The sequence below is a fragment of the Rattus norvegicus genome, chromosome 8, assembly GCF_036323735.1.
Source record: "Rattus norvegicus strain BN/NHsdMcwi chromosome 8, GRCr8, whole genome shotgun sequence".
Lineage (NCBI taxonomy): Eukaryota > Metazoa > Chordata > Mammalia > Rodentia > Muridae > Rattus > Rattus norvegicus.
The window spans coordinates 65,309,098-65,321,577 of NC_086026.1; the positions used below are offsets into that span (position 1 = coordinate 65,309,098).

General features: G+C 42.9%; 1 long non-coding RNA gene and 1 pseudogene across 1 annotated transcript in view; both read right to left on the reverse strand.

Annotated features, from left to right (window-relative positions):
* LOC501003 (similar to PGC7) overlaps window positions 1-447 on the reverse strand; it is a 65,564-nt gene extending 65,117 nt beyond the window's left edge. The window contains exon 1 of the long non-coding RNA NR_175005.1: window positions 336-447. This is a non-coding gene — a long non-coding RNA (similar to PGC7). The remainder of the gene's footprint in view (window positions 1-335) is intronic.
* Window positions 8,556-9,224, reverse strand: Dppa3l1 (developmental pluripotency associated 3-like 1; annotated as a pseudogene).

Consider the following 12,480-nt stretch of genomic DNA (forward strand, 5'->3'; position numbering starts at 1 on the left):
TCCTTTTCTGTCTCCATCTTGATTCTCCTTCTCTCCCGCCTTACAAAAACTTTGGCTCTGCCTTATTTTTTTACTGTTCAATCATGGCCTTGACCAATCTAGTACCAGCCCTCACCTACATATAGACATCAACCTACACCCAGACAGTAGTATCCCAAAAGCCAATCTTATAAATCCATATATATACATACTTTCTATCTATTCTGTTTTAGACAACCCTGATACAACATATATGGAAAGGGTGAAGTCAAATTGCTTTACAGGACAAATATATTTTACAGAAAGTAAAATATTGACCAGACCAGTTGAAGGACATTCAGTGGTGAATATCATACCTTGACATGAACAATTATTTCCCATTTTAATTGTTTACCACAACCAAAATCGAGCAGTGTGTATTATCCCAGGTGTTGATTGAGAAGTCTCTACTGAGATTCAGAACTGAGATGTGAATATATATAATCACATAACCATGGCAACAGTGTGTCACAGAACTGGGAAAAGTGAGGTCACAATCCATACTGTGACATCTATCAGCTGCTACATAGGCAAGTGTGATAATACAAGTTCAAGACCACATTTATAAATAGGTTGGTAAGATGGTAGCGCTAAGAGTGTCATACAGGCCTGATGACCTGAGTTTAATTATCAGAACCCATGGTGAAACTCTCAAAAGCTGTCTTCTAGTATACTATGTACGTTATGTGTGGTTGTCCATCTACATACCATCAATATACCTGTACTACACATACACACACACACACACACACACACACACACACCACAAAAATAACACTTTTTTAAAGAGGTTATTGTACGTGTTATTTGTATTGGCTTGTGTTCTCATGCTAATTATGTTACCCAGAAACCTGTTTGCAGTGTCCTACATGTAGGCTAAAGGAAGCCTGCTCCCAATTGGTTCTGATTGGGAAATAAAGTTACCAGGGACCAATGGCTGGGCAGGGGGACAGAGGCAGTACTTTTAGGATCTCCCAGCAAGAAACACAGGAGAGCTATGACAAGGGGGTAGGAGACGGACCAGCCAGGAAAATGCAGGAGGGTGAGATGGCTGAAATGTAGGTTCAGAGGGAAAGAGGCCTGGGGGTCAAGGGGTGGTAGTGGAGACCCAGCAGGGATCAGGGCAGCAAAGATAAAATATAGATTTAGTAAGTATTAATGCAGAGACAGCTAGGGTGAGAGTGTGTTAGCCACGTGGAGTTCAGGAGTGGCCCAGCCACTGAGTTAGCTTAGGGCACCCTGTCCAACTACAACATCCAGAAAGTCCACCTTGCACCTGGTGCTGTGTCTTCGCGGTGGCATCATCAAGCCGTCCCTTCGTCAGAAGTACAGAAGTACAACAGTGACAAGATGATCCGCCATAAGTGCTACGCATGCCTGCACCCCCATGCAGTCAACTGCCTGAAGAAGAAATGTGGCCACACCAACAACCTGCGCCCCCAGAAGAAGGTCAAATAGAGCTGGGGCCATACCTGGCCTGTGATCCCGGGACCAAACAAAGCCCCTTCCATCGACTAGAGCAGTTAAAAAAAGGGGGGGCTGGGGAGATGGCTCAGTGGTTAAGAGCACTGACTGCTCTTCTAGAGGTCCTGAGTTCAATTCCCAGCAACCACATGGTGGCTCACAACCATCTGCAATGGGATCCAATGCCCTCTTCTGGTGTGTCTGAAGACAGCTACAGTGTGCTCACATACATGAAATAAATAAATAAAATAAAAAGTGTTTAGCTCCAACACACAAAAACCCCAATCTTAAAAAAAAAAAGCAAGTGTGTGTGTGTGTGTGTGTGTGTGTGTGTGTGTGTGTGTGTGCGCGCGCGCGTGCACAATACCACTACAGGTATTTAATGTTCCATATTCTTTCCCTAGTAATGCAACTACCAAATCGCATATTTTTGTCTCTTCTGTTGCTGTTACTGTGGTCTTCCTTGTTTAAATTTCTGAATTCACTGAGGAATTGTTCTATCGCTGAGCTACTGCTCAGTTTAAAGGCTGAGCTACTGCTCCCTGAAGAAATTACACAGGTCGTCATTTCCTGAGATCATTCTACTGACAGAGTAAGGGTCTTGGGCAAGAATATAATTATTATATTGCTGTTATAATATTTCACATAACCTTCAACATGTAAAATAAACTGTGTATCCTAGCCACAGAGGCCATCCAGTCATGCAAGGCCATCAAACTCCAAACATTCCTGTGGTCTGCTAATGAAAACAAGCTATAAAAATAAGTGTAACCTTTTCTAAAATAAATGTAAGTGAAATTGTAGGGCATATGTGCTGTATTTATAAATCTGAAAAGGTCCTCTTCCTGGTATTTCCTAATACAGGTCACAGGGCTGTGGATATAAATATCTTGCACATGTCTAGAAAAATAACAGATTTCATTTCAGGGGCTTATCAAAATTCCACCATAAAAACCAAATCCAAAACTTATAAATATGGTGTTAATATAGATGTACCACAATAACACTAAAAATCACTGCATATGGGAAATAATTGAATAGATATAAGGGGGAAAACAATTCTCTACCTATGCATACACAGAGGGTTAAAGGCCTGTTGCTTTAAAATGTACATTTTTATGAATATATATGCATATTTCCCATATAAGTACTGGAGTACTTTATATACATATATTCACCATAAATATGTTAGTTCAAAACACAACCAATCTAGAAAGCATGTTCACATGTCAGGATCCCAGTGTGAAGGAGAAAATGCATGAGGAAGTAGGACAGATGTTCAGGAAATCATGTTCATCTCGTTAAAGGGAAGCCACTGAAGACTATGAGGATCAGCTCAGCCCTGGGCCATCCTGAAACAGTGAGAATGAAGCCAAGAATGTTCCTTCGTGATGCACCCGGCTCACCAGACTAGATGAAGCGTGTGGCTCCTAACAAGGTGACTGACTGTTCCACAGACCCTGCTGCACAGCTGTCCGTTAGACATTTTCAGGGTGCTGGTGGTATGATTCAGTGGTTACTTGCCAAGAGCAAGGCCCCGGTGAAACCCCACACAGGTGTTTCTTTTGACTCTAGTCTCTGTTGACATAAAACTAGTCAGCATACATGGTGTCAGCATGTGGACATCGTACACTGAGGCAGAAGACCGAGTGTGCCAACATCAAGACTGACCTAGTACCATTTCTTGGGACACTGAAGGCACATTGATTATGTGAGGCCTCTCCCATAAGTGACAGGGCAGAGATTTTTCCCTTGCTGGAATTGATACTTTCTATCCTTTCTTCATCTAAAATGGTTCAATAGCCTCACCGTGACCTAGAGGGTGGCATGGTCCTATACGCCATCCTCATTGCATCTCAAGCAACATTTATTTCCACCAAGAATTGTATTTGAAAACAAGTGAAACATGCTCTTGGAGTTGTCTAGTCCTACCACACACGATATTATCTGAGACAAAATACCTAGTAGATTGGTGAAGTGGTTGGTGGGAGCTGTAAATAGAACATCACTAGAAAGAGAAGACCAAGCACTGACCTACAAGATGAAGTAGTTGTTTTGAACTGGTGACCAACAGATGGCGATGTTTCCCACACGCTACAAACACAACACTTAGATCCTGAAAGCTAAAAATACCAGATTACCCACCCACTAAGCAAAGTTAATTCAAGTTGGCGTTGAATTTTAGCAGTCTGGGGGCAGTGTCAGGCAGAGCTCTATGAGTTGGGCTAGCCTTGTCACTACAGAGACAAGCCAGAGCTACATAGTGAGACCCTGTCTAAAACCTAAACAAAACCTTAATTTTCTCTCTCCAATGTCCTTAGACTCCCCTGGTTTAGAGACCTTTGTCCCTGGCTCATTCCAAATCTTACCTGAAGAAAGGGTCGTGGGTTCAGGTTTTGTGTGGAAGGTGAGCCTTGTGAGCAGGACAGCAATCAAGGGAGTCAGAGATAAAGTAATTAACAAGGATGTGACCGTTGTGGGCAACTGAAGCACGGTCTTAGAACGCCACACGAAATGTAAAAGAAGCTTTAGAGTTGTCCTTGTGGAGGCTGAGAAGGCAAGTTGCTGGCCCATCAACTCCATTTTATAGGACATTAGCTATCTGGCATTTCGAATCACAAAAGGTATGGCTCACAAGACTTAACCGCCCAGCATTCAGGAACTGCTTCTCTAAAATATTTCCCCCTGTGTTTTTCCCTAACTCAAGAATCTTCGTTTTTCAGGATCCCTTTCCAAATGCCTTCCAGACAGGTTTGGCCAATGGTGGAATACTCAAGAGTATTTCTCTCCCTCCTACCTTCCCTCCCTCCGCAGCAGCATGTCTAGTAGACCCATGTTCTCTCCTTGTCTCCGTTTCTCATCAACAGCTCCCTCCCTCATGGTCCGAGTTTGCAGCACGGCACTAGTTTTCTAGCAATGCCAGTTTACAACTCGGATAATGGCACCTTCCCCCGCCCGCTGTCTCTCCATTCCAAAGGAGCAGCGGCTTCTTACCAGAACCGGTCTGTGGTTTGTCTCATTGTCGTTTGGTTTTCTGGATCTTCCATAAACTGATATAACCAATGCCCTAAATTTAATTTCCTTCTCCTCAGAGCCACAGTAGACGATATTCATGAATCTAGCTGATTCCTAACCTAATGTTAATCCCAGGCCTGTCTGGTTCTTTAGGGTATATATAACCCCCCACGTGGCAGCCTCAGCAAACCAAGAAGTATTCGAGTCAGTGTTTACTATCTTAATGGCGGATGTAGTCAGAATAGATTGCCAGAGGTGATGATGATAACCACTGAAATAGGAGCTGTGTGTGTCCAATCTGCCCTAGGTTTTATAATTTCATAACTCTATACTGCTGTCACACTTAAGCCTTACTCCCAGATCACAACAGAGTACAAATGTGGTTGATCTGAATTGCTATTTACACCAAATGCAAACTATATACCGATTTCAAAGACTAGGTATAAAAAAGTTAAACATCACAACAGTTTTTATACTGATTACATATTGACGACATTGGTGGTGTTTTGGATATATCACATGAACTCTATAAATAAAATTAATTCTGTCAATTTTTTCTTTTTATGCATTCATGTGTGCACTCTTATGTATGTGTGCATGTGTGTGTGTATCTATGTATGGGAGCATATGTGTGTGCATGTGTGTGCCTGTGTGTGTACATGTGTATATGTGTGTATGTGTATGTGTGTGTATATATGTGTGTATGGGTGTGTGTGTATGTGCATGTGTGCATGGGTGTGTGTGTATGTGCATGTGTGCATGGGTGTGTGTATGTATGTGTGTGTATGTGTGTATGGGGGTGTGTATGTGTGTGTGCATGTGTATGTGTGTGTATATGTGTGTATTGGTGTGTGTGTATGTGCATGTGTGCATGTGTGTGTATGTATGTGTGTATGGGGGTGTGTATGTGTGTGTATGTGCATGTGTATATGTATGTGTATGGGTGTGTGTATGCTAGAGATTAATGTCAGCTATCTTCTTCAACTGTTTACCACCTAAATTTTTGAGAGAGGCTCTCTCACTGAACCTAAAGCTTGCCTATTTGGCTAGACTGGCTGGTCAGCAAGTCCCACGGGTCCTCTATGAATTGGGATTACAGGTACTGGTGTCCACACCCAGCTTTTACATGTGAGTGATGCTCGGTTTTTTACTTGGGCACTAGGGATCAAATTCAATGTCTTACTGACTCAGCCATCTTTCAACCTTTTTAATGTGGCTACTAGAAAAATTAAAATCACACATGGAGTTAGTGTTATAGTCCATTGTACAGCATTGTTTTAGAGGCAAAAAAAAAACTTTAAAGATAGTAAGAACTGAAAATAGCAAAGACAGAAAGAATGGTAGTTGGCTGAATAATGGCCTTCAAAGGTACCCAGGTCCCTAGAACCTATGGATGTTGAAAGGTAAGGTAGTGGAAATCTATGGTTATCCACATAAGCCTTAACTGAACCAGGCAGAAGGCAAAGGGAGATTAATACAGAAAAAGGATGTTTTTACTCAATCAATGGTGAGGGCTGAAGCAAGAAACAATATTGCATGCACAAAATACTGAGGAATGGTTCTTAGTCACACCAGGCCTATGAGTAACGAAACTCTGGAAGCTGGAAACTACAGGGAGACAGATTCTTCCCTAAAGCTTCCAGAGGAGACACAGCCTTGCCGCATCACTAATTCTCACCCAGGGAAATTGCTTCAGACTTCTCAAATCCAGTACTATAAGAACAAAGATCTGGGAGTAAGGCTTAATAGCTGGAGACTTAAGCCTTATGTGCCTGAGGCTTGGGTTTGCTATATACTCCAACACACAACACACAACACACAACACACACACACACACACACACACACACACTATGCTCTTTCAGCTACTAACCTTCTTTTAATTTCTTATAGCAGCCAGAGAAACCAATAAAGGATATATATGTGCATATGTGTGTATATACATAAATACACACATGCATATATGCATATGTACACAGACACACACACACGCACACTGCATGTGCCTGCAGTTTTGTGCTTCACAATGCTATACAATAGAGTCAAGACAGCGTAGATAAATACATAGACTGCTCTATTTGGGGGGCAAGGCAATCAAGATATAGAAAATTTAAGAGACTCGCTCCAAATGTTGCTTTTAGTAAAAGGCAGAAGATGGAATAAGAGCTAGGACCATGTGACTACAAACCCCATTCTGCTTTCATTCTGCCTCACAAGTCTCTTCTCCACTGGACTGCCGTTTTCTTCCAATTGCGTCATAGGTAATATAGGTCATAAAGCCTCTATTTTACTTCCCACCTTCTGAACTATCTGCATGTATCCTAACGAAGTATCCAAAGCAGATTCCACTTTTTGACATGGCTTGGTCTGGCTAACATCATGTTATCAGTATAATACAGACTCTACCCAGTGTGATGTTCCCTGCAATGTCCCCATGATTTGAGTTCCTTTGTACTGGGACAAGATTGAACTTCTCCATCCCATGTGAACGAGCTACACTGGTCCTAATTCCTGACACGTAGGGACAATGTCTCTAAATTAACAGCTTCGTATCACATGCAGTGGCCATTTTAATTTGCTGTAGTAAGGACGGTACATGGAACGCGGGCTCTGAAATCAGGACCCTCCTTGATTAAATTTGTAGCCGTACGCTGTCATCCACTATGATACACTGATTTTTAATTGCGAGATTTAGTTTGTATACCACAGCAGTCACTATTTTTATAATTACTTGCCTTATTTTTGTCTTGGAGGGAGCAGGTGCCTGTCACGACGCACCTGTGGAGGTCAGTTCCCTTCTACCATGTGGGTTCCAGGGATCAGAATCAGGTCTCAGACTTGGTGGCAAAGTGTATTTAACCCACTGAACAACTTTTCTTACCTGTCTTTTCTTATTCCTTCTATCTTATATTTGTTATATGTATAGGCTCTAAGGGGATGTTTCCGTAGTTAAAAGCATTTGTTGATCTTCTAAGAGACCTAAGTTCACTTCCCAGAACCCACATCAAACAACTCGTTTTTATTTTTTATTTTTCATTTTATGATTTTGGGGTTTTGCCTGCATATATGTCTGTACACCAGTTACGTGCCTGATGCCCAAGGCATCAGATCCCCTAGAACTGGGGTTACAGGCCGTGTGAGCACCATGTGGATGATGGGAATTGAACCCAGTTCCTTTGGAAGAACAGATTGTAGGAAGTAAAGAAAGCCTGAGTGAATGCAGTACTGAGCAAATGTTTGCTTCTGATATGAGCATAGTCATATCAAGAACCCAACATCTTCATGTTCAAAGGGATGGGACAGCCCTCCCTGAGACTGAGTGCAAGTGTTGGCATTGTATGTAGAAAAGATCCACCCTAGCTTTCTCCCCCTGGATGGTTATGGCCTGAGGACTGCTCCCCTACAGAGATGGCTCCTACTGACATTAGCTAAACCTGCCTCCTTGCTCCATCTGTATACCATAAACCCTGCCTCCTTGCTTTTTAAATTTAGGAATATGTCAACCAATTATTTTTTTTTACTACACAGCATAGACAAACACAAAATCAAGACAAGCATTTTCTAGATCTTGCTGACAAGCCTATGGTGCCAAAACTTGGAAAACAGAGAGGCAGGACCAGGAGTTAAGAGACCAGCTAGGGGGCTGGGGATTTAGCTCAGTGGTAGAGCGCTTACCTAGGAAGCACAAGGCCCTGGGTTCGGTCCCCAGCTCCGAAAAAAAGAACCAAAAAAAAAAAAAAGAGACCAGCTAGGCCTCATGGAGACCCTGTCTCAAAGAGAAATAAGCAAGGTTGGTAGCACACATCAAACTCTGGACATCATAAGTGTGTACACCCACACATACATATGTAAAACAATTCCCCCATCTCCATTGGCTCATTCTAATCTTGTTCTATGTATTCATTACAGAAAGTCAGGATAACGAAATTGCCTTTATTACATATTTCTGCAAACTAGAAAATCCAAAGATCTATCCCAATTACCTTCTAAACCCAACTACTTCAAATTCTAGTTACATTGTTTCTCAGCCCCCAGCTTGAGGCTTCTAAAGTTCACAGAAGGCTTTGACTCTTCTCGGTTCTTTGGGTAAGTTTAAGTTATTCACATGAATCCAAACATTACACATCCTATATAATTGAAAGGTTGACAAGTTAGAAGAGTCCCCAGCACCAGAAAAAGTTAAAATCGTAAATCTTAATTAACAAATACCAGCTTTCACATCTGCTGCGTGGCATCGTTAACAGGAAGAACAGTGTACAATTTAAACTGACTGTCCTAATTCTTCCTGGTTTTAGCATTCTCAGAAGGATCCCATCTCTGATAGTGGCAGAAAGTGCAGGGACATCTGAATGGCTCAGTGTTCCATTTATACTCATTTCCTTCAAGCCTTTTTTGTCTCTGCTCAATCTGAACAAATCTTCTCATCCTTGCTGTAGGATCTTTTAACACCAACAGCAAGGTGCGGACCTTTCTCTTGGGGAAGGCGCTTTGAACTTCCCTCAAGATTCTTTCACTTCCGTTCTCCACAGGGCTGCTCCCAATCCGGTGACGGAGGCTGAGACGATGTGCTGACTGATTGGCACTGGGGTTCAGGGTTAGCGTTTTCATGACCTGTACTAGTGTTTCTGGTTGTGGGACTTCTGAATCATCTGATGAGCCCTCTTCGTCTTTCATCTGAGGAGTTTCTGGGTCCACAACTGGGTTGACTTTCTCTGATGGCTCCTCCATGGTGGTGAGTAGAAGCCTCAAAATCTAGCTCCGAACAAATTCGCTTGAAAAGACTAAAAACCAAAACCCAACCAGCAGAGGCGAAGCGAGTCCCCCACCTCCTTGTTTATCTATCTGTACGTAAGAACTCTGCCTCCTGTTCAGTGGTATGCAATGGCCCTCCCTCTCTATTCAATTTTATACAGTAAACACACCGAACTTCCAGGTTGCTGAGGTTTCTCCATCTAACATCCTAGACCCTGACCCCAATTTTCTGTCTGCCTGCCTGTCTTGTCTTTATTTCCTCATCACGACAGTCAGCATTGAATCATAGGGCTCGCTGGTCAGCTATTTTAACCAAATCTTGGAGCTGCAGGTACAGTGACAGACAACTGCCACAAAATAAGGTGGAATGGTGGTGGAACACCCAACATTGACCTCTAGTCTCCACATGCATGTTATACATGTGCATACACCTGCACACATGTGGCACAAACTCACAAACACACACACATATATGCACAAAATAAAGATAAAAAATCTTAAATTAGTTGATCATTGTCTTAGGGTTTCCATTGCTGTAAAAAGACAGCAAGTCTTAAAAAGGAAACGTTTCATTGGGGCTGACTTGCAGGATCAGAGGTTCATTATCATCACGGTGAGAAGCATGGCAGCGTGCAGGCAGACATGGTGCTGCAGAAGGAGCTGAGGGTTCTACATCTTGATCTGAAGGCAGCAGGAGACTGTGTGCCACACTGGGTATAGCTTGAGCATAGGAGACCTCAAAGTCCCACCCCCACAATGACACACTTCCTCCAACAAGGCCACACCCACTCCAACAAGGCCACACCCACTCCAACAAGGCCACACCTACTAATAGTGCTACTTACTGTGGCCAAGCATTCAAACACATGAATCTATGGGGATGATTCCTTTTCAAACCACCATAACCACAGAGGATGAACTTGTTTCTAGACTTGCAATTCCAGTTCACTAATCTCTATGGTAATTCTTATGACAATTCTACATAGTTGTCATCATTGTAGATCCGCTGGCCTTCACCGGGGCCTGGATTAGTAACTTGAAAATGTATATAATGAGGACAACCACTCGTGTGTCTTTCAATTCATTGGGACAACACTAATCTCTGCCATGTGTCTTCATTAATGTATAGAGTTCTGTTCACTCTAACTCTGACATTTCTATCTTTTAAAGTTATACTCTCTTATGTGAGTGTATAATAATAGCTTATTTCACCTTTAATTTGCATTTTGTTTTTGACCAAAGAGACTACTTGTGCTTATTGGACTTTTGATATGTTTTTTTCAAAGCTGTTTTGTCAATTTTTTCTCAATGACATATGTTTGGACTGATTCTCTTGTCAACTACATGCATTATAAATGTCTTTTTTCCTGGGATCGTGAAAGCAGGAGATCAGTCCCTGCCCCTCACCTGCTGACTTATTTGGAGGAACAGGCCCTGAACCTCAGCTGGGCAGCACAGTAGAGCTGACCCTAGGTGTGGCAGGTTGTGGGTGAACCAGCCCTGAGGGCATGCGTGTAGAAGAGCTGACCCTGACTCTTGTCTGCTGTGTGGTGGCATCAGCAAGGGAGAGATCTCCTCCCTACCTCTTTGCTCTTGCTACTGGAGGCATTAGCAGACTTGGCCTCAATGGGGTCATGAGAATAGGAGAGCAGGCCCTGCCACTCACCTGCTACGTCACTCAGAGAACCCAAGGCTGTTTATATAAAGAGTAAAAAAATACATGGCAGCAATAGCAGCATGACATGTGGTGGGTGACAGACATAAGAAGAGCATGTAGGATTCTGACATTGTTCAGGAAGAGCCCAAGGTCCTCATTTAGAGTAGAGAAACCTTCACAAATTCCAAATGAATGTTATGATCTCTCAGAGAGCTGGAGATGGCTGGAGGTGCTTAGTCAATACAGTGCTTGCCTTGTGAGAATGAGGCCCCGGATGTGCATCTATAAACTGAGCATGGTGGCATACACTCCTGATCCCAGAGCTGGAGCGATGGAAAGAGATACAGCTCCATGGGGCTCACTGGCCAACTAATTCAACTTACTTGGGAGTTCTGGGCCAGTGAGAAAAAAAGCTGCCTCAAAAGGAGAAGGTGGGAGCACTGAGGATTGACATCTGAGGTTGTGTCCTGTGGACACACACACACACACACACACACACACCCCATATTGTGGAACACACACATAATTCAGGAAGTTGAGGCAGTATTAGGAGTTTGAGGTAAACCTGGGGTATATATGAAGACCTTTTCCCACTGCACCCTCACAAAAAGTAAAGATTTAGAGACTATATTCAGTAAGACTTTAAAGCAAGGGTTAGAACAAATGACCCCATGGGGTATTTTTATGTATTAGTTTTTTCCCCCCATCTTTATTAAATTGTGTATTTATTTACATTTCAAGTGTTATTCCCTTTCCCAGTTTCCAGGACAACATCCTCCTAACCTCTTCCTCTTCCCTTCTATATGGGTGTTCCCCTCCCCATCCTCCCCCCATTGCCTTCCTCCCCCCAACAATCACGTTCACTGGGGGTTCAGTCTTAGCAGGACCCAGGGCTTCCCCTTCCACTGGTGCTCTTACTAGGATATTCATTGCTACCTATGAGGTCAGAGTCCAGGGTCAGTCCATGTATAGTCTTTAGGTAGTGGCTTAGTCCCTGGAAGCTCTGGTTGCTTGACATTGTTGTACATATGGGGTCTCGAGCCCCTTCAAGCTCTTCCAGTTCTTTCTCTGATTCCTTCAACGGGGGTCCTATTCTCAGTTCAGTGGTTTGCTGCTGGCATTCGCCTCTGTATTTGCCGTATTCTGGCTCATATGGTTCCTGTCAGCCTGCACTTCTTCCCTTAATCCATCTTATCTAGTTTGGTGGCTGTATATGTATGAGCCAAATGTGGGGCAGGCTCTGAATGGGCTTTCCTTTAGCCTCTGTCCTAAACTTTGCCTCCCTATTCCCTGCCAAGGGTATTCTTGTTCCCCTTTAAAGAAGGAATGAAGCATTCACATTTTGGTAATCCTTCTTGAGTTTCATGTGTTCTGTGCATTTAGAGTAATTCAAGCATTTGGGCTAATATCCACTTATCAATGAGTGTATACCATGGTGAGATTTTCTGTGATTGGGTTACTTCACCCAGGATGATATTTTCCAGTTCCCTCCATTTGCCTATGAATTTCATAAATTCATTGTTTTTGATAGCTGAGTAGTATTCCATTGTGTAGATGTACCGCATTTTCTGTATC